Source organism: Erinaceus europaeus, chromosome 9, assembly GCF_950295315.1.
Source record: "Erinaceus europaeus chromosome 9, mEriEur2.1, whole genome shotgun sequence".
Taxonomy (NCBI): Eukaryota; Metazoa; Chordata; class Mammalia; order Eulipotyphla; family Erinaceidae; genus Erinaceus; species Erinaceus europaeus.
This window is the reverse complement of record NC_080170.1, coordinates 17,441,872-17,461,594: the sequence shown is the minus strand read 5'-3', so window position 1 is coordinate 17,461,594 and position 19,723 is coordinate 17,441,872. Positions and strand designations below refer to the sequence as shown.

Below are 19,723 nucleotides of genomic sequence, written 5' to 3'. Positions count from 1 at the left end.
CCACTTAACTGAATGAAGTTTCAGTGTTGTGGTATGTTTCCTTCGCTCCCTTTGTCTCACTACGTTTCTTTTTCTATCTAAGAAACATTGACTAGAAGTGGTGAAGTGCCGGTGACAACTACAACAAAAAGAAGTTAGACGGGCCCAGCAGTAGCACAAACTGTTAAGTGCACATGTGTAAGGACCTGTTTAGAGCCCCTACTCCCCACCTGCAGAAGTCAAGCCTCACAAGTGGTGAAGAAGGTCTGCAGATATCTCTCTGTGTCTCCCCTTTCCTGTTTCCCCTCTCAATTTCGCTCTGTCCCATATAATCAAAAAATAATAATTTAAGAGAATTAAATATCAATGATATAATTGCCTGCATATACTAATATTCTAATGTTTTTTTATTTTTAAATAAGTTGTATTGTCTGTTTATTTGTTGGATAAAGACAAATAGAAATTTAGAGGAAAGGAAGATAGGAAGGGAGAGAGAGAGAGAGACCTGTAATACTGTTTCACTACCTGCAAGCTATCCCCCTGCAGGTGGGGATCCTGGACTCGAATTCATGTCATTGCACATTGCAACATATGCACTCCTCCAGGTATACCACTACCTCCTCTCCCAATGAGTTTTTACTAGTATGACATAGTAGTGGCTGAAGAAGTGGGCATGGAACATCCATTTATTTGCAAATCTTGGTTCTACTAGTATCGCCAGACACTATTATTGGCAATATTGAAAATGCATTCCCTTGAGCTGCTGTAGTTTCTGGTGGAGGGAATGGGGATATAGAACTCTGGTGGTGGGAACGGTGTGGGGTTTACCTGTTATCTTGTAATTTCGAATAAATATTAAATCACTAATAGACTCTTTAAAAATGCATTCCCTTGCCAGCTGTCATTAGAACACAGTTCTCTACAGTGAGTCTTGGTATCTGATTGTGTTCAAGTAGAATTTCCCCCCATTTTTTTGTATAAGGAAACACCAGGCATGCAATCCCTAGAGAAACACACTGTTTTTCTTGAGTTCACAAACAGATCAAGGGTGGAAGTACAGCAAGTACCCTTATTTACTCATTCATCCTTCTCTTTTTCTCTTAATTCCCTAGACTACCTGACCACCTCAGCACACATAACCCTAAGGTTATGCTGCTTTCCCCTTCTGTTGTCACTAACTGCCAACAAAGTGAAATGAATCCAGGTCCATTGAGAATAAGTCCTTACAGGAGAAAACATGCAAATGTTGAAGTCTATACCAAATAATGATGAAGACACTTATGGAGATGAGTACAGACTTTAAAGAAAATGACTGTGTGTTTTTATTTTGTTCAGTAGTCTTCAGACAGGCAAGGCCAGCTGGACTGACTCAGTGAACAAAAATCTTCCCTAACTTCATTTGCATCTCCACTCTTCAGAGATAACCCATGGGTGGTGACAAATGTCTCCTGTGACCCACTGAGAAAATACAGGGCTAAGAGCTCTCTTGTCCCCTTCTAGGTCTTAGTGGTATTTTTAAAGAAGATAAAACAAAATCAGCTTCTTGGTTCTGCCATCTCCTGAGAGTCATAAGTAATGTGGTAAGGCACCTGTTACAGTTTTTAAAAAGGAATTCATTTTAGGATAAGAGAGAAGGGAAATGGAAATACTGATACTTATGCACACCTGTTGCTGGAAAAGTAAGAGTCTATGAATCTGACACTTATTCTTTACTTATTCTTAAGTGTTGCCTCGTGTTGCTAGTTCATGAACAGGAAGTCAGAGTAACCAATATATCTCATCATTTACTTTTCTCTGAGTGCTGCTCTAGACATAAACCCTAAAGTTGCACTTCCTATGACTTCATAAAGTGTTACCTTTGCAAAGGAAACCTTTTCATGGGGTATGAGCCATTAGACATTTGCATATGAGCAGAAGCATTGACTCAGGCCTAGGCCAGGAAATCGACTTTAAGAAAGAGGGAAAGTTAATGCATGCACATGTGTGTGGTTCTCAAATTATTATTTAGTTTTTCTTTCACAGATTCTATATAAAAGTGTGTATAAAATGCTTCATTTAAATAACTAAGTGATTAGAATGAAATTGTAAGGTCACAATGATTTCAAAATGACAATGTTTCTCATGGAAGTTAAAACTTAGACAACCTTTACTTCATATTACTCATTTTAAAGAATAAATTAATAATAACACTATTTCTCTAGAATAGAATGATTAATTAATAATGATTAAATAATTTAATATCACTGTTGAATACAATTTTGGAAAAATATGATACAAGTAGGAATATTTTTTATGATTTATGAGTACAGAGTGTTTGAGTGGTTCTTCTAGCATTTGCCCTTCTTCCATAGCCAGACAACAGCATCAGGTTGAGCCTGATGTAAAGTTTCGAGACCTCCTTTGAGTCTGGAGAGGTGGCAGTCATTGACTATGTGGGTCATAGTCTGTCTGGAGCCGCAGGGGCAGTTCGTGTCATCTCTGGCTCCCCAGCGATGGAACATAGCGGCGCACCGGCCATGGCCTATTCGATAGCGATTGAGGAGGGCCCAATCATAACGTGCTAGGTCAAAGCTGGGTTGACGCTTGCAGGGGTCTGTGATGAGGTGTTTGTTCTTTACCTTAGCTGACTGCCAACTCTGTTTCCAAGAGACTGGAACAGAGAAATTCAGTGTAGGCGTAGGGGACCAGATTGGGTAATGAGACGTCAAGCGTTGGACAGGGTGGGCGAAGATATCGGCATATATTGGCAGGTCCGGTCGAGCGTAGACATGGGAAATGAACTTAGATGATGCCGCATCCCGACGAATATCTGGAGGGGTGATGTTGCTAAGAACTGGCAGCCATGGAACCGGGGTGGAACGGATGGTTCCAGAAATTATCCTCATGGAGGAATATAATTTGGAATCGACCAAGTGGACATGGGGGCTACGGAACCATACTGGGGCACAGTATTCTGCAGTGGAATAGCATAATGCCAGAGATGATGATCGTAGTGTGGAAGCGCTCGCGCCCCATGAGGAGCTGGCCAGTCTTGCAATGATGTTATTCCTCGCGCCCACCTTTGCTGCAGTTTTTATGAGATGTTTGTGAAATGACAGAGTGCAATCGAGAGTAACGCCATGATAGACTGGCTGGGCTTCATGCCGGATTCTCGTATCGCCAAGCTGCACATTAAGCTCACGCGAGGCCGAGGCATGGTGTAGATGGAAAACAGATGATACCGTTTTTGCAGTGCTAGGGATTAGTCGCCATTTTTTACAGTAATCAGATATCAGAGACATGTCTTTCGTGAGTGTTTCCTCGAGGATGTCGAACTTGGATGCCTGAGTTGCACAGCAGATGTCATCAGAGTAGATGAACTTCCTTGAAGTTTCTGGGAGGTCATTGATGAAAATATTAAATAACGTAGGAGCCAGAACAGAGCCCTGGGGGAGGCCACTTGAGACAAGTCTCCATCTGCTAGACTTGTCACCCAGATGCACCTGGAATCTTCTGTTTTGGAGAAGAAACGATATAGTGTTGGCCACCCATGGAGGCAGGCATCTTGAGATCTTGACTAGGAGACCACGGTGCCAGACCGTGTCATAGGCTGCTGTGAGATCAACAAAGACAGCACCTGTCTTTAAATTCTTCTGGAATCCATTTTCGATGTAAGTTGAGAGGGCCAGGGCTTGTTCGCAGGTAGATCTTCCTGGGCGGAAACCAGCTTGGGCGGGTGATAGGAATTTCTCTGTAAGAGGAGAAATACGTGACAGAAGCAGCCTCTCGAGGAGTTTGTAACACACGGAGAGGAGAGAAATTGGTCTATAGCTGGCGGCCAGTGTTGGGTCTTTCTTTGGTTTCAAAACCGCTATAATCTTCGCAGGACGCCAAACTTTGGGCATAGACTCAGATTCCAAGATGTGGGACAGGAATGAAGCGAGCCACTTCTTTGCCACAGGACCCAGTTTAAGAATGAGTTCTGGGGTGATGTTATCATAACCAGCAGCTGTTCCCGGTTTAACCCTCTTCAAAGCGTCTTCCAGTTCAGACAGTGTAAAGGGAGAGAGTTTTGGAGATGGACAAGATAGAGTAAACCACATCATCATACACATGGTATATAATTTGAAAGGTTAACACTTTACTTTTAAGCCATACTGTTGTTCCTTAAATTTCTTTAATTCAAGAAATATTAAATATGAGATCTAATACATAATATAAAAATTTGTTACAAGATTTCATGCTTCTTATCAAGAAATTTAGTCTGGAAACATAAAGACATAAAGGCATAGAAGGCAATCTCATTAATATTTTGTAACTGTTCCTATTGTAAACTACTAGCATTCTACTGTTAAGTGTTGAGTCACTGACAACTTTGGCTCCAGTGAAAAGACTGCCTTCCCATTTCTGAGACCTGAACTGGAATTACTACTTTCTATCAGTTATCTTTATTGCATGAAGAAATGGAACTAAGAAATGCCAGTTAAGGCACATATTTCATCTTGGTGGGCTTCTCCGACCAGCCCTGGCTAGAAGAAGTCCTTTTAGTCCTGGTCTCAGTCTTCTACATACTCACCCTGGTGGGCAATGGGGACCATCATCCTGGTGTCTTGCCTGGATGCTCACTTTCACACTCCCATGTACTTCTTCCTCACCCACCTCTCCATGGTTGACCTTTGCCACATGACAACTATCGCACCACAGATGATATTCAACCTTCAAGGTCATGACAAATCCATTAGCTTTGTGGGCTGTGTGGTACAGTTCTTCAACACCTTAGGGCTGGGGGGCACTGAGTGTGTCCTCCTGGCCTTCATGGCATATGATCGCTATGCCGCCATCTGCCAGCCCCTGCATTATGTGAATTTGATGCCACCCCACCTTTGCTGTTCCCTTGCAGGAGCTTCATGGGCAATTGGCTTTGGGAACTCTGTTGTGCACACAGCATACGGCATGTCATTGCCTCACTGTGGACACATCAAGATCCACCATTTCTACTGTGAGTCAGTCCCAACGCTGCAGCTGGTCTGTGGGAACATCACTGCTTACAAAAAGGTGATTTTTGTTGAGTGTGTTATGCTTATAGTTTTTCAATTGTTGTTCATAGTAGTGTCATATGGATGCATTGCCTGGACAGTGATAGGTATTAAGTCATCGGAAGGCAGAAAAAAGGCATTTGGGACTTGTGGGTCCCACCTCACAGTGGTTTCTATCTTCTATACCACCCTTATCTATATGTATATAAAGCCCAAACAGGCTGTCTCTAAGCATGTTGACAAATTTGTGGCCCTCTTTTATAACCTTGTCCCCCCTGTTATAAACCCTCTCATCTATACCTTGAGAAACAAAGATGCAAAAGGTGCAGTAAGAAGGCTATTTCTGGGGAGGAAGTGGAGAAAAATGTAGTCTCTTGCTGGAAGTATTAGAAATTAAGACAAACCCCAATAAGAAAAAAAACTGAAATTTAATGGAGAAAAATAGATGTTTGTTCTTCTAAAATTCAATATAAGTTATTATTCAGTGAGGTAAATAATGCCAGAATGGAAGGAATGTTGTTACCGCAGAGTAAGCACAGACATGTTGCTGCTTGTTTTTTCTCCACCCGTATAATGATGACTTCCAGGTAGTACAAGTAAATAAAAGTCAATAAAGTGTAAGTTGAGTGCGTTTGCATCTCATCTTCCTTCCAGACCTCATGCTCTTGGATATCAAACTTGTTCCTTAACTTTCCTTTAGACTCTGAAGATACACACTATTAAAACTCATGAAATAACTAGCTGACACTTATTACATAATAGTTGTTACAACAGATCTATGAAGTCAATTACCAGAGGAACTTAAGGACACTGTATTTTACTAAAGTAAATAAATAAATACATAAAACACATAAATAAAAGCGATTAAAAGGCCAATTTTGACTTTATGTAGCTTGTCAGGGAAAATCTTATAAAGTCCTACCTTTCAAAATTAAACTTTTTATGTTGAAGAAATGATACACTCACATTCATTTTTACCAGTAAAATAAGAGACCATATGAACCCTTTACCTATTTTCCCAAACAGTTACATTTTCAAAAAAAGACTATTAACCAGCCAAACTTTCCCTAAGACTTGATGAATTCATGGTGGGTATTGTGGAGGGGGGTTGCAGTGGTAGAACTATGACCCTGTAATCTTATAATGTTGTATACAATATACGCACTAGTAAAAATGTTAACAAAAAAGGGATTGTTAACAAATGATACAGTCTAAGTCAATCACCAGTAGTCCTTAGGTCACTGTCACAGACCAGTCACTTGGCTCCTGCCTAACCCTGTTCTGTCCTTAACTCAGACTCCAGTAATCTACTCTTCATTTCCATAAATTCGTTGTTTGTATAATACTATACAAACAGAACCATACAGTAGATAAACTAATGCAACTGACTTTATTAAAATTCAGCATAATTCTCTAAAACTACTCCAAGTTTTCTTCAATTCTGTTCTTCATTGTTTTTTAATATTCCCACTTGCTTTAAAATATACACAACGGAGAATTTATCATTTCTTCTGATTTATTTTTATGAGAGAGAGAATGAGAGGGAGAGATTAGAACAACAACCACACTCTCTCTGACATATGGTGGTGCTATAGTTTGAATCTAAGGATTCTGGGGCCTCAGTGTACACAGTTTCAGTGTACTGCAACTGCTCCTATCCCCAGCCAAGTTTTTACTATTTTAATCAACTTTAACTTCATAGAAATATAGTATTGAGTACACTAACACTGTGCACAACCATTACTTTGATCTATTTCATCTGGTCCTTCTTTGCCCAAACTAGAATTTTGTGGGCCCAGCATGCTTCCACTGCACTACTCTGTTATCTCCAAACTAGAATTTTAAAGCCACTAAAAAATCCATTTCTTCTTCCAACCATTTAGAACCAACATTATACTTCGTTCCTATTGATTTAATACTCTAGATGCCTCATATAACTGGAGTCACACAGTATAGTTCTTGTGATTGAGTTATTTTACTTCTCAAAATGTTTTCAATCTTCGTCTGTGTTGTAACCTGTGTCATAATTTCATTGTTTCAAGTCTAAATAATACTGACACACGTATTATAAAATCATAATATATACATTTGGTGTATATACATAACACATATACACTATATTGTGGACATGCTATAGACTTTTTTATTTGCCTCCAGGATTATTGATATGACAAATCCATTGCTCCTAGAGGTCATTTTTTCCCATTTTATTGGATAGGACAGATAGAAATTGAAAAAAGATGTGGAGATAGAGAGGGAGAGAGAAAGATAGTCACCTGTAGACCTGCTTCACCGCTTGTGAAGCGACTCCCCTGCAAGTAGGGAGTTGGGGGCTCTAACCGGGATCCTTGTGCAGGTCCTTGTACCTAACACTGTGTGCTTAGCCAGATGCACCACTGCCCGGCCCTACCATAGACCATTTTTAGTCACCCATCTGGTCATAAGCACTGAACTCGTGAGCTGATCTTACATTTTAACTGTGATAAACTCTTGGATAGTTAATTTTTCCCTTTTATTTATCTTGGCTTTCTGGTTTCTCTCATTAGAAAGAGTAAATATGTTTAATCTCACTAGTGACTACTGCAAATCCTAAAAACCAAAATGATATACAACCTAACACCTATTTACAGTTCTGTTATATAATATGTATATCTGTACCAGTATCTAAGATTTATGTATCTGTAACAAAGTTCACTCTGGTTGACTAGTATGTGGAGAAATTGCAACTTTGTGTATTAATAGTAAGGTTGTGAAATTGTTTAGCAGCAACTGAAGACTAGATGGTGAATTTTAAACATTGTAAATGAAACAGTATTTAGTTCAAATAACTATGCATTCATGTTCATATCGATATTATCCATTAAGACAAATGGAAGAAATACTGAAGTGCCCACTGAAGCATAAACAGCCTAAATATATAGATATAGACTGAAATCATATTTAACCATAAAGTAATGAAAATTCTAAAATATGTCATAACACTGATGAACTTTGGAGGGCATTATGCTAAGGCTAAAGCGACTAGACACAAAAACAAATCTATTTTCATTTTTCTGAGATGCCTACAAATTCAAATTCTAAGTTCACCAGGATAGATTGATTTCAGGGCTAGAAGGGAGAAGTTTCATGTCTATGAATTTCTAGTTTGAGAGAATGAAAAAACTCGTAAAGCTGTATTTTATTAGCATAGAAAAATGTATTTCTCATAAAGCTGTATTTTATTTTATTTTATTATTTTTATTTATTTATTATTTATTCCCTTTTGTTGCCCTTGTTTTATTGTTGTGGTTATGATGATGTCGTAGTTGTTGGATAGGACAGAGAGAAATGAAGAGAGGAGGGGAAGACAGAGAGGGAGAGAAAGACACCTTGCAGACCTGCTTCACCACCTATGAAGCGACTCCCCTGCAGGTGGGGAGACAGGGGCTCGAACCAGGATCCTTACGCCAGTCCTTGCGCTTTGTGCCACCTGAACTTAACCCGCTGCGCTACTGCCCGATTCCCAAAAAGCTGTATTTTATTAGCAGAGAAAAATGTGTTTCTTGCAATTAAACAGGGTACTTTAGATGTCAAAAATCATAAATCTTATGTCATGAGATTTTGTTCACAAGTAAAATTTTAAAGAATTTGAAAGAATTACCAGAGAATTATGTAACCAAAGAATTTAAATTATTAGAAACATGAACTCTGATTTAATTATAAAACCAAATGATATGAAAGAACATATATCAGTTATAATTTTATATACAGACCTTGTTAATCTCAGAAATAAGCATGTAATAAGAAATATTAAAAGTATAGCTAGGGTATGATGCCATATTTGTCAGTATTAATGTATTAGAATATTAAGTAATATTTTTCATTATATAAGTAAAATATTTGTAAAAGCACTCTGAAAAAATATTATGTTAAGTGAGCTAAGTCAGAAAGATAAAGATAAGTATGGGATGAACCCACTCATAAACAGAAGTTGAGAAAGAATAATAGAAAGGGAAACTCAAAGCAGGATTTGACTGAATTAGGAACAGGGCACCAAACTAAAATCCCTGGGTGAGGGTGGATGTTCATATCCACAGGACTGGGGGAGTGGGGTTGGATGGGACACAGTCTTTTGGTGGTGGGAATGGTGTTTATGTACAATCATATCAATACTATAGTCAGATAAATCACTATTTAATTAATATGAGAGGGGAAAAATTGACTGAATGCACTGGACCACCATAAGCCAGAACTGAGCAGTAAATGAAAAAAAAAATTCAAAAAAAATGCACTCACTGGCAATATTCCCTGGTTACCTGCATGGCCTTCATGAAGTGAAGGTTGGGGACATTCTTGTCTGCGAGCTCAGGGTGTTTAGGCATATGGACTTCCTTCTTAGACAGGCTGGAAGTATGGAACAAGCTGCCAACATCCATGTTCAATGGGGAAGCAATTATAGAAGCCAGACCTTCAACCTGCATCCCACAAGGACCTTAGGTCCATACTCCCAGATGGTTAAAGAATAAGAAAGCTCTCAGGGGAGGGGATGGGATACATAGTTCTGGTGGTGGGAACTGTGTGAAGTTGTACCACTCTTAACCTATGGTTTAGTCTATGTTTCCTTTTTTATAAATAAAAATTTTAAAATAATAATCAATTAATTAAAAATTAAAAAAGAAAAATATGCATCACAACTTTAAGATGAAAATGTTCTCTGGGGAGTAAATTTAGGCTATTGAAATTTCACACCACAATATTTCATTTATTAAAAATAAGATCAAAAGACATTTTTCTTAAATGATATTTCCTATACCCAGTGCCATAAAGCCATGCATATGCCTTTTTTTGTCAAATCCTTAAGCATATTTTATTTTCTTTAAACACTACAACTGGTCTCAGCCTACTTGATCACACTTTCTAATGTTAGAAATCTTTTGAGTGTATTTTATTTAGTTTATTTTAACACATATTAATGTAAAATTGCATGATATGATTTTATCTTATTGATTTTTGTAATAGTGATGAAAATAATATAATGCATAAAATTAAAAGAGTTCATTATATAAAAATGTATAAAGCATATTCTGCTACTCTCTGGGCTTGTACAAACAGAAATATGGAAGCTGTCACTAGTAAATCATGAAATATCACTAAAGGTCTGAAGAGCCCCACAAGTAACCAATGATCTAAGATCATGAAGTTAACGGATTACCTGTTTGAGGTAAAGCTCTATAGTAATGGTATCCATCCAACTTACAGTCTTGCAATCTGCCTACTCAAGGCGGCTTTCATGTCTTTGTTTCTCAGACTGTAGATGATGGGGTTCAAGGTGGGCTGGGGACAACTGCATAGAACACAGAAAGGAAAAGATCCAAAATGGAGGGAGAATTAGAGATTGGCTTCACATAGGCAATACTACCTGACAGCATAAACAGTGTGACAACCACAAGATGTGGAATGCAAGTGGAAAAAGGTTTTGATCTCCCTTCCTTTGATGGAATTTTCAGTATTGTGCAAAAAATATACATATAGGAGAGAGTAATGGAAAAGAAGCAGACATTCATAAGACTTGTAATAAAAATCATGACGCCACTCTCAATTATGATATCTTTGGCATCTAAGAGATTTATGAGCTGTGGAACATTGCAGTAAAACTGGTTCACTCTGTTAGACCCACAGAATGGCAATGAGAAAGTAGCAATTACATGCATGAGTCCACAGATTGCTCTACTCAGCCATGACATGGCCATCATCCTCACACAGGTACCTTGGTTCATGATGACCTCATAGTGTAAGGGCTGGCAGATGGCCACATAGCTGTCATAGGACATGACAGTAAGGATGACTGTCTCAGTGCATGCCAAGTCAAGGAAGAAGAAGACTTGCAGAGCACATCCCATAAAAGAAATAGCGGTATCATGGGTCAAGGAACTGATTATAGATTTGGGGACAGTGACTGAGATATAACAAAAATCTAAGAAAGACAAGTTTCTCAAAAAAGAAATACATTGGGGTTTGTAAGTGAACATCCAGAGAGGTGAGTATGACAATGAGGACATTGCCCATGAAAGCCAACAGATAGATTAGTAGAAATAGAACAGCATGCACTATCTGAATCTCCCAGATGTCTGAAAATCCCATGAGGAGAAAGTTGGCAACTTCAGTTCTGTTCAGATCATTTGTGCTTGTTCCATTGCTTCCTGGGGAGAGAGAAGAGTGGGTTAAATAGATATGTAATGTATATGGTTACTCAAAATGGCATCTTTAAGGTTAATAAGTTTGAGAGATTCAAAGAAACATCTTGCTTATTTTAAGTGTGAATGCTATCTTTCTAAATCTGATTTTCAGGAGCACAGTACAGCAGACACAGAAAATCTCCTCAATAAACACACAGTGACAGGTGAGTTGTTTGGCTTCTGTAGACAGCCAAAATGCAAAATTAAAAAGCAAAGATTATAACAATGAAGAAAAAACATAGTGCTAAAAATAGTGAACATCATACATATCTGGATATCAAAACAGTAATGGTATGATTTCCATTTTTACTAAAATCTCTTCCTTCAAGTCTTACTATTTTCTCCTTATGTTGAGTGTCTTAAATTATAGAATTTTACATAATTTGTCATCATTCTTTTAGTTTGGGTAAAAGGTAGAGTGTCAGTTGTAATCTTTAAAAGACTATTTCTGGATTATTTATTGAAATTCTAGTTGTAATTCTCCTAATAATGCCAAACTTCTTAAACACTTCACATAATGATAAATTCCTAGGAAACTGTTTCTGAAGAAATAACTGAATTTTATCCTCAAGCAGCTTGCTAGAGAAAAATCGAAGTAAAACCTTAACTGGAGTCCAACATATAAACTGTAAGAGACAGTACCAGGCTATAATATTAGGGGGTTATTGTTAAGTGAGATAGCCAGAAAGAGAAGGATGAATATGGGACAATCTCTCTCATAAGCAGAAGTTGAAAAATAAAAACAGAAGGGAAAACACAAAGAAGAACTTGGACTGGATTTGTTATATTGCATCAAAGTAGAAGACTCTGGGGCAATGGAGAGTAGTCAGGTACTGGAACATGATGGCAGAGGAGGACCTAGGTGGGGAGCTGCAGTGCTAAGTGGAAAACTGACAAATGTTACACAGATACCAACTTCTGTAGTTTTCTGTCAAATGAAAACTACTAACTGTCCCAACAAAGGAAAAAGAAAAATTCCATTTAAAAATTAAAAAAAAAAAACATTCCCAATCCAAAAAAAATTCTCATTTTCTTTGTATACCATCTCTCCTTTTGCCAATGCCTACCCTCGACAAATGATGATTAGCCTGATTTTCTACTGCTGGTGCAATAATATAGGAGGGAAGAGCTTGAAGGAATGAATCAGCGGAGTGTCACGCTACTGGGAAATCATGCATTTCCACTATTCCTGGCTTACTTACTGCATGGTGTGGGCTGACTCCCACTCAACTGGGTCATTGAGAAATTTCAGTAGTTCAAAATGTTGAACTTCTTTTACTGGATCAGGAACTTCAATTTCTCTGAATATATCTATCAGATAAAGTTGGAAAAAGCTGTTATCTCTCACTGTGACTGTGTCTTTAAGTCAGGACTGAAAACTTCTGTGTCTTCTCTCTGATCTAGAAAAATAAACCTGTTGTGTTCTGAGTCTTGACAACAATGACTGGCTAACATATAAGATTTACTGCAGAAACTTCTCATATTCTAAAGACTCTGGACATAACATTTCCTGTATTTTAAATACTGTAAGTCCTTTGGGGGCAAGAAACAACACAAGAATTTGATTAATACCAGTGGAAGGCAACAGAAAGAACATTGTTTTTTTAACATGAGAGATAAAACAATGAAAATAAATTGAACAAGACACCATAGGCTCAAAGAAGAAGAGATCTGAGCAAACAGAAAATAAAATGATCAATAATAGCATGTGAACAACAGGCATGAAGCAATCAGAGATCCTGGTTCTAGATCTCTATTCCAGATATTTTCTCCATTTTAATTTTTACTAAGGGCTACAGTCTAGTCATTTTTTTAATTTATTTTATTTTTATATTATAGAATTACATGTGTACAAGGGTTTTGAATCTACACCATTCCCACCACCAAAGTTCTGAATCTTCAATCTCCCCACTGCAATCCACCACAGTTCCCCTAAAATTGTAGACATGGGCCAACCATCTTCTCTACAGCTATTTGTCTACATTTATATCCCCTCTTATTTAAATCCACTCTTCCCGCCTAAGCCACTCATAACACTGTAACCACCTCCATATGCCCCTCTTCTTTTCCTTATGTCTCTCTTGGTGCTAATGGAACTGAAGTTCAGAGACCTCTTATCTTCATCATATCACTTCTTCCCCACTGGGAGTATGGATCAAGGTTGTTTATGGGGAGCAGAAGGTAAGAGTTCTGGTTTCTGTAGCTGCTTCTCCTCTGAGCATGGGCATTGACAGGTTGGTTCATAACCCCAGCCTGTTTCTATCTTTCCATAGCTATGGAGATGTGAGAGTCCAAGAAACACTGGTGAGGTCGTCTGCCCAGAGAAGTTAGGATAAAGTCATGGTAGCATCTTTAACACGGTATCTGGAAGGTAGCATGACCTGAGTTGAGACAATATGGTTAATGAACAGGAGCCCAAAGTAAGATTAGAGCAGATGAGATTAGGGATTTTAGGGTAAAAGAAAGCTAGGAGATCAATTTTAGGCATGTTCCTAGGGGCATAAAATTATAGTATTATAGTAGTTTTGCTTGAGTTTGGTACCTAGCCTGAGGTTGGATAAGAATATTGTTCTCCGAGAATGGTGTCAGAGTAGAGAAAAGGGCTAGAAAGTTGGATTAGGGTAGGTAGTAGCTCCCATTCTTATTTTTTAAAACAGGTGTGGCTAAAATTAACTATTTACCTCCATCTACCTGCTCCAGGGCCCATATGTAAATATATATTTATATTTAGTGCAAGAGCCTGTATAACTTCTTCTTTTTATCTGTTTTTTTCCAGATTTATTATTTTTTATTTATTTTTATTTATAAAAAGGAAATATTGACTAAACCATAGGATAAGAGGGGTACAACTACACACAATTCCCACCACGAGAACTCTGTATCCCATCTCCTTCCCTGATAGCTTTCCTATTATTTAACCCTCTGGGAGCATGGACCCAAGGTCATTGTGGAATGCAGAAGGTGGAAGGTCTGGCTTCCATAATTGCTTCCCTGCAGAACATGGGGGTTGACAGGTTGCTACATACTCCCAGCCTGTCTCTCTCTTTCCCTAGTAGGGAAGGGCTCTGGAGAAGCAGAGATCCAGGACACATTGGTGTGGTTGTATGTCCAGGGAAGTCTGCTTGCTATCATGCTAGCATCTGGCACCTGGTGGTTGAAAAGACAGTTAACATACAAAGCCAAACAGATTGTTGACCAATCATAGACTTACAGGATGGAATAGTGCAGATGAAGAGTTGTGGGGGTCCTATATTTTGTAGATAGATAGTAGGCATATTTTAGTTATATTCCAAAGGGCCAGGGAACCTGTGTAACTTCTACATCCCTATTGACATGAGCTTATAGCTCATGTTTACATCTGAGGTACATTTCCAGCTACACTCATTTCAGGACTAGTCTTTTTCAAATGGCAAAGCAGGATACCCCCAGCTTCCCTCCAGAGACTGGGGCTAACCCTACTGCCATTGTTTTATGGTAGAGCCAAGGTCATGAGATGGCCCACAAAATGCTGTTTCTTATGGAAACAACCAGTGGTAGTGGAGAGAGGAACCCTTTAGAAGTCAAGGCCCATCATATGTGTATAACTAGGGCCCCAGATGATCAAGTGGTGTGATAGTGACCAAAAAGGCCATTATTAAATGGGCTAGTCTCTTGTTTCTGAAAACTAATGAAAATGAAGACAAAACCTATCAAAACATTTGGGACACAGCTAAAGCAGTACTAAGAGGGAAACTTATAGCCATACAATCACATATTAAATACCAACAAGAAGCTCAAATGAATGACCTTACTGCACACCTCAAGGACTTAGAGGAAGAGGAACAAAGGAACCCTAAAGCAACCAGAAGGACAGAAATCACTAAAGATAGAGCAGAAATAAACAACATCAAAAATAAAAGAACCATACAAAAGATCAATGAAGCCAAATGTTGGTTCTTTGAAAGATTAAACAAAATTGACAAACCCTTAGCCAGACTCACCAAACAAAAAAGAGAAAAGACTCAAATTAATAGAATTGTAAACGATGGAGGAGATATCACAACTGACACCACAGAAATCCAGAGAATCATGCGAAACTTCTATAAAGAACTATATGCCACCAAGCTAGAGAATCTGGAAGAAATGGAACAATTCCTAGAAACATATGCCCTTCCAAAACTGAACCAAGAAGAACTACAAAATCTAAATGCACCAATCACAGACAAAGAAATTGAAACTGTTATTAAGAATCTCCCCAACAACAAAAGTCCTGGACCAGATAGCTTCACAAATGAATTCTACAAAACTTTCAGGAAACACTTAAAACCCATACTTCTTAAGCTATTCCATAAGATTGAAGAAACAGGAATACTCCCTTCCACCTTCTATGAAGCCAACATCACCCTGATACCAAAAGCTGATAGGGACAGAACAAAAAAGGAAAACTATAGACCAATATCTCTGATGAACATTGATGCCAAAATATTAAACAAGATCTTGGCCAACCAGATACAGCATCATATCAAAAAGATTGTTCATCACGACCAATTGGAATTCATCCCAGGAATGCAAGGCTGGTTCAACATCCATAAGTCAATCAATGTCATTCACCACATGAATAAAAGCAAAGCCAAAAACCACATGATTATCTCAATAGATGCAGAGAAAGCCTTTGACAAAATCCAACACCCATTCATGCTCAAAACTCTACAGAAAATGGGAATAGATGGGAAATTCCTCAAGATAGTGGAGTCTATATATAGCAAACCTACAGCCAACATCATACTCAATGGACAGAAGCTGAAAGCATTCCCCCTCAGATCCCCTCAGATTCCCCTCAGGGAATAGACAGGGCTGTCCACTCTTCAACATAGTACTGGAAGTTCATGCCATAGCAATCAGACAAGAGAAAGAAATGAAAGGAAAACAGATTGGAAGGGAAGAAGTCAAGCTCTCACTATTTGCAGATGATATGATAGTATGCATAGAAAAACCTACAGAATCCAGCAGAAAACTACTGGAAGTTATTGGGCAATATAGCAAGGTATCAGGCTACAAAATCAATGTACAAAAATGAGTGCCATTTATTTATGCAAACACTAAATCTGAAGAAGAAGACATCCAGAAATCACTCCAATTTACTGTTTCATCAAAATCTATCAAATACCTAGGAATAAAGTTGACCAAAGAAGTGAAAGCCTTGTATGCTGAAAACTATGAGTCGCTACTCAAGGAAATAGCAACTGATACCAAGAAAGATATCCCATGCTCATGGATTGGAAGAATAAATATCATCAAAATGAATATTCTCCCCAGAGCCATATACAAATTAAATGCAATACCCATCAAAGTTCCACCAAGTTTCTTTAAGAGAATAGAACAAACACTACAATCATTTATCTGGAATCTGAAAACACCTAGAATTGCCAAAACCTTCTTGAGGAAAAGAAACAGAAATGGAGGCATCACACTCCCAGACCTTAAACTATATTATAAAGCCATCATCATCAAAACAGCAAGGTACTGGAACAAAAATAGGCACACAGACCAGAGGAACCGAAATGAAAGCCCAGAAATAAATCCCAACACCTATGGGCATCTAATCTTTGATAAGGGGGCCCAAAGGATTAAATAGAAAATGGAGGCTCTCTTCAATAAATGGTGCTTTGAAAAGTGGGTTGTAACATGCAGAAGAATGAAATTGAACCACTTTATCTCACCAGAAACAAAAATCAACTCCAAATGGATCAAAGACCTAGATGTCAGACCAGAAACAATCAAATACTTAGAGGAAAACATTGGTAAAACACTTTCCCACTTACACATCAAGGACATCTTTGATGAATCAAACCCAATTGCAAGGAAGACTAAAGCAGAAACCAACCAATGGGACTACATCAAATTGAAAAGCTTCTGCAGATCCAAAGAAACTATTAAACAAACAGGGAGACCCCTCACAGAATGGGAGAAGATTTTTACATGCCATACATCAGACAAGAAACTAATCACCAAAATATATAAAGAGCTCAGCAAACTTAGCACCAAAAAAGCAAATGACCCCATCCAAAAATGGGAAGAGGATATGAACAAAACATTCACTACAGAGGAGATCCAAAAGGCTAACAAACATATGAAAAACTGTTCTAGGTCACTGATGGTCAGAGAAATGCAAATTAAGACAACACTAAGATACCACCTCACTCCTGTAAGAATGGCATACATCAAAAAGGACAGCAGCAACAAATGCTGGAGAGGCTGTGGGGACAGAGGAACCCTTTTGCATTGCTGGTGGGAATGTCAATTTGTATAGCCTCTGTGGAGAGCAGTCTGGAAAACTCTCAGAAGGCTAGACATGGACCTTCCATATGATCCAGTAATTACTCTCCTGGGGTTATACCCCAAGGATTCCATAACACCCAACCAAAAAGAGGTATGTACTCCTATGTTCATAGCAGCACAATTCATAATAGCTAAAACCTGGAAGCAACCCAGGTGCCCAACAACAGATGAGTGGTTGAGAAAGCTTTGGTATATATACACAATTAAATACAATGCAGCTATCAAGAACAATGAACCCACCTTCTCTGACCCATCTTGGACAGAGCTACAAGGAATTATGTTAAGTGAACTAAGTCAGAAAGATAAAGATGAGTATGGGATGATCCTACTCGTCAACAGAAGTTGAGTAAGAAGATCTGAAAGGGAAACTAAAATCAGGACCTGATCAAATTGTAAGTAGGGCACCAAAGTAAAAACACTGTGGTGAGGGGTAAACATGCAGTTTATGTACACTCCTAGCAAAATGTAGACATATAAATCAGTAGTTAATTAATATGAGAGGGGGAAAATCAGTTGTATGACTCAAAGTTTCTCAAAACACAAGCTGAATCTTTTTAACATATAGGCTGTGTATTTGATATGCGGACTCTCTCAAAAGCCTAGACCAAGTCGATTAGAAGCATCCAATAGCACAGCTATATACAAGATACTGGATACTGTACAGCAAACCATAACAAAAGGACTTTTCAAAGTTAACCCAATTACCAAATAATGTGATGATAACATTAACTATCGATTGTCTTTTTGAACCCTAAGACAGCAGGAACCTTACATCTCAACTATAGAGCCTCTTCTTCCCCCAGTCCTGGAACCCTTGGATAGGGCCCACTTTCCCGTATGCGTCTCCCAATCTATACCAAATAATATTGCATCCACCGATCACAACCTAACCAATGCAACGATTGCCACCTCAACATGCTTCACCTCAGACTGTGTCCAGAGACTTCACGTGTGGAATGACAACCCTTCAGCTTCATTATCAGGTGAGACCTTTACTTTTATAGTACACTCTAATTTCATCTCAGGTGGTTCACTTTCTAACAAAGTCCCATAACCTAGATATACACCAGTTTCTGTGAGAGAGAGCTTATGTTCACATGTATCCATAAACTACTGCAAAATATATACCTGAAAGCAGAAGTACACTAGAGTTTGCAGTGAGTACCTCCCTAACACTTCCTCTCCACTATTCCAAGCTTTGGGCCCATGATTGCTCAACAATTTGTTTGGCTTCATATGTTAACTCTCTTTTCAATCACCAGGTTCCAGATGCCACCAGGATGCTGGCCAGGCTTCCCTGGATTGAAGATCCCACCAATGTGTCCTGGAGCTCAGATTCCCCAGAAAAACACCCTACTAGGGAAATAGAGAGGCAGACTTGGAGTATGGACCGACCAGTCAACGCACTCAGATTCAGCGGGGAAGCAATTACAGAAGCCAGACCTTCTACCTTCTGCAACCCACAATGACCCTGTGTCCATGCTCCCAGAGGGATAGAGAATGGGAAAGCTATCAGGGGAGGGGGTGGGATATGGAGATTGGGTGGTGGGAATTGTGTGGAGTTATACCCCTCTTACCTTATGGTTTTGTTAATTAATCATTTCTTAAATAAAATTAAAAAAAATAAAAACATGTCACAAGGATATATTTTAACAAATCTAAAAGTCTAGTTTATTCAGTTCTACATTTAATTCAGTGTCTTGAATTTCACCTCACAGTCTAAAAGATGTCATCCTTCATCTTCACAAACTGTTACCATTGTGGTGTTTCAATTCTCTTCCTCATTTATAATTGGTTTTGTTGACATTGTTATTCACATAAATTAGTTATGTATTATAAATATTAGTTCTTTGATGTTGAAATGGGTCATGGATCATTTTCTCTGACTTGCGATTCTTTTCTGTTTGGAGTGTACTGATCAATGAGAATTCTTTTTATAATTTTTCAGTGAAATTTCCACTTTTCAGATTTGTTTTCTTTTTTTTTTTTCATAAATGCTGCTGGGAAGGCTATACCTCTGTCAAGCCTGACAATCACCTGAAGCTTTTCTCAAATATTCTGTGGTTGTACTCACTCTGCAATTTTACTCTCACTTAGAGTCAAATTCTTAAGCCTGGATGTTTTCTTTGATTCTTCAGTTCACTTGATTGGTGCCTATAGCTTTATTGCTCTCCCCGGGTCATGCTAACCCTCACA

General features: G+C 38.4%; 2 pseudogenes; one reads left to right on the top strand and one right to left on the bottom strand.

Annotated features, from left to right (window-relative positions):
• The window catches only part of LOC132540288 (olfactory receptor 2C1-like), a 42,206-nt pseudogene extending 36,467 nt beyond the window's left edge, over nucleotides 1–5,739 (top strand).
• Nucleotides 5,740–7,571: 1,832 nt separating this feature from the next.
• Nucleotides 7,572–12,448, bottom strand: LOC107523451 (olfactory receptor 14L1-like; annotated as a pseudogene).
• Nucleotides 12,449–19,723: the final 7,275 nt, after the last annotated feature.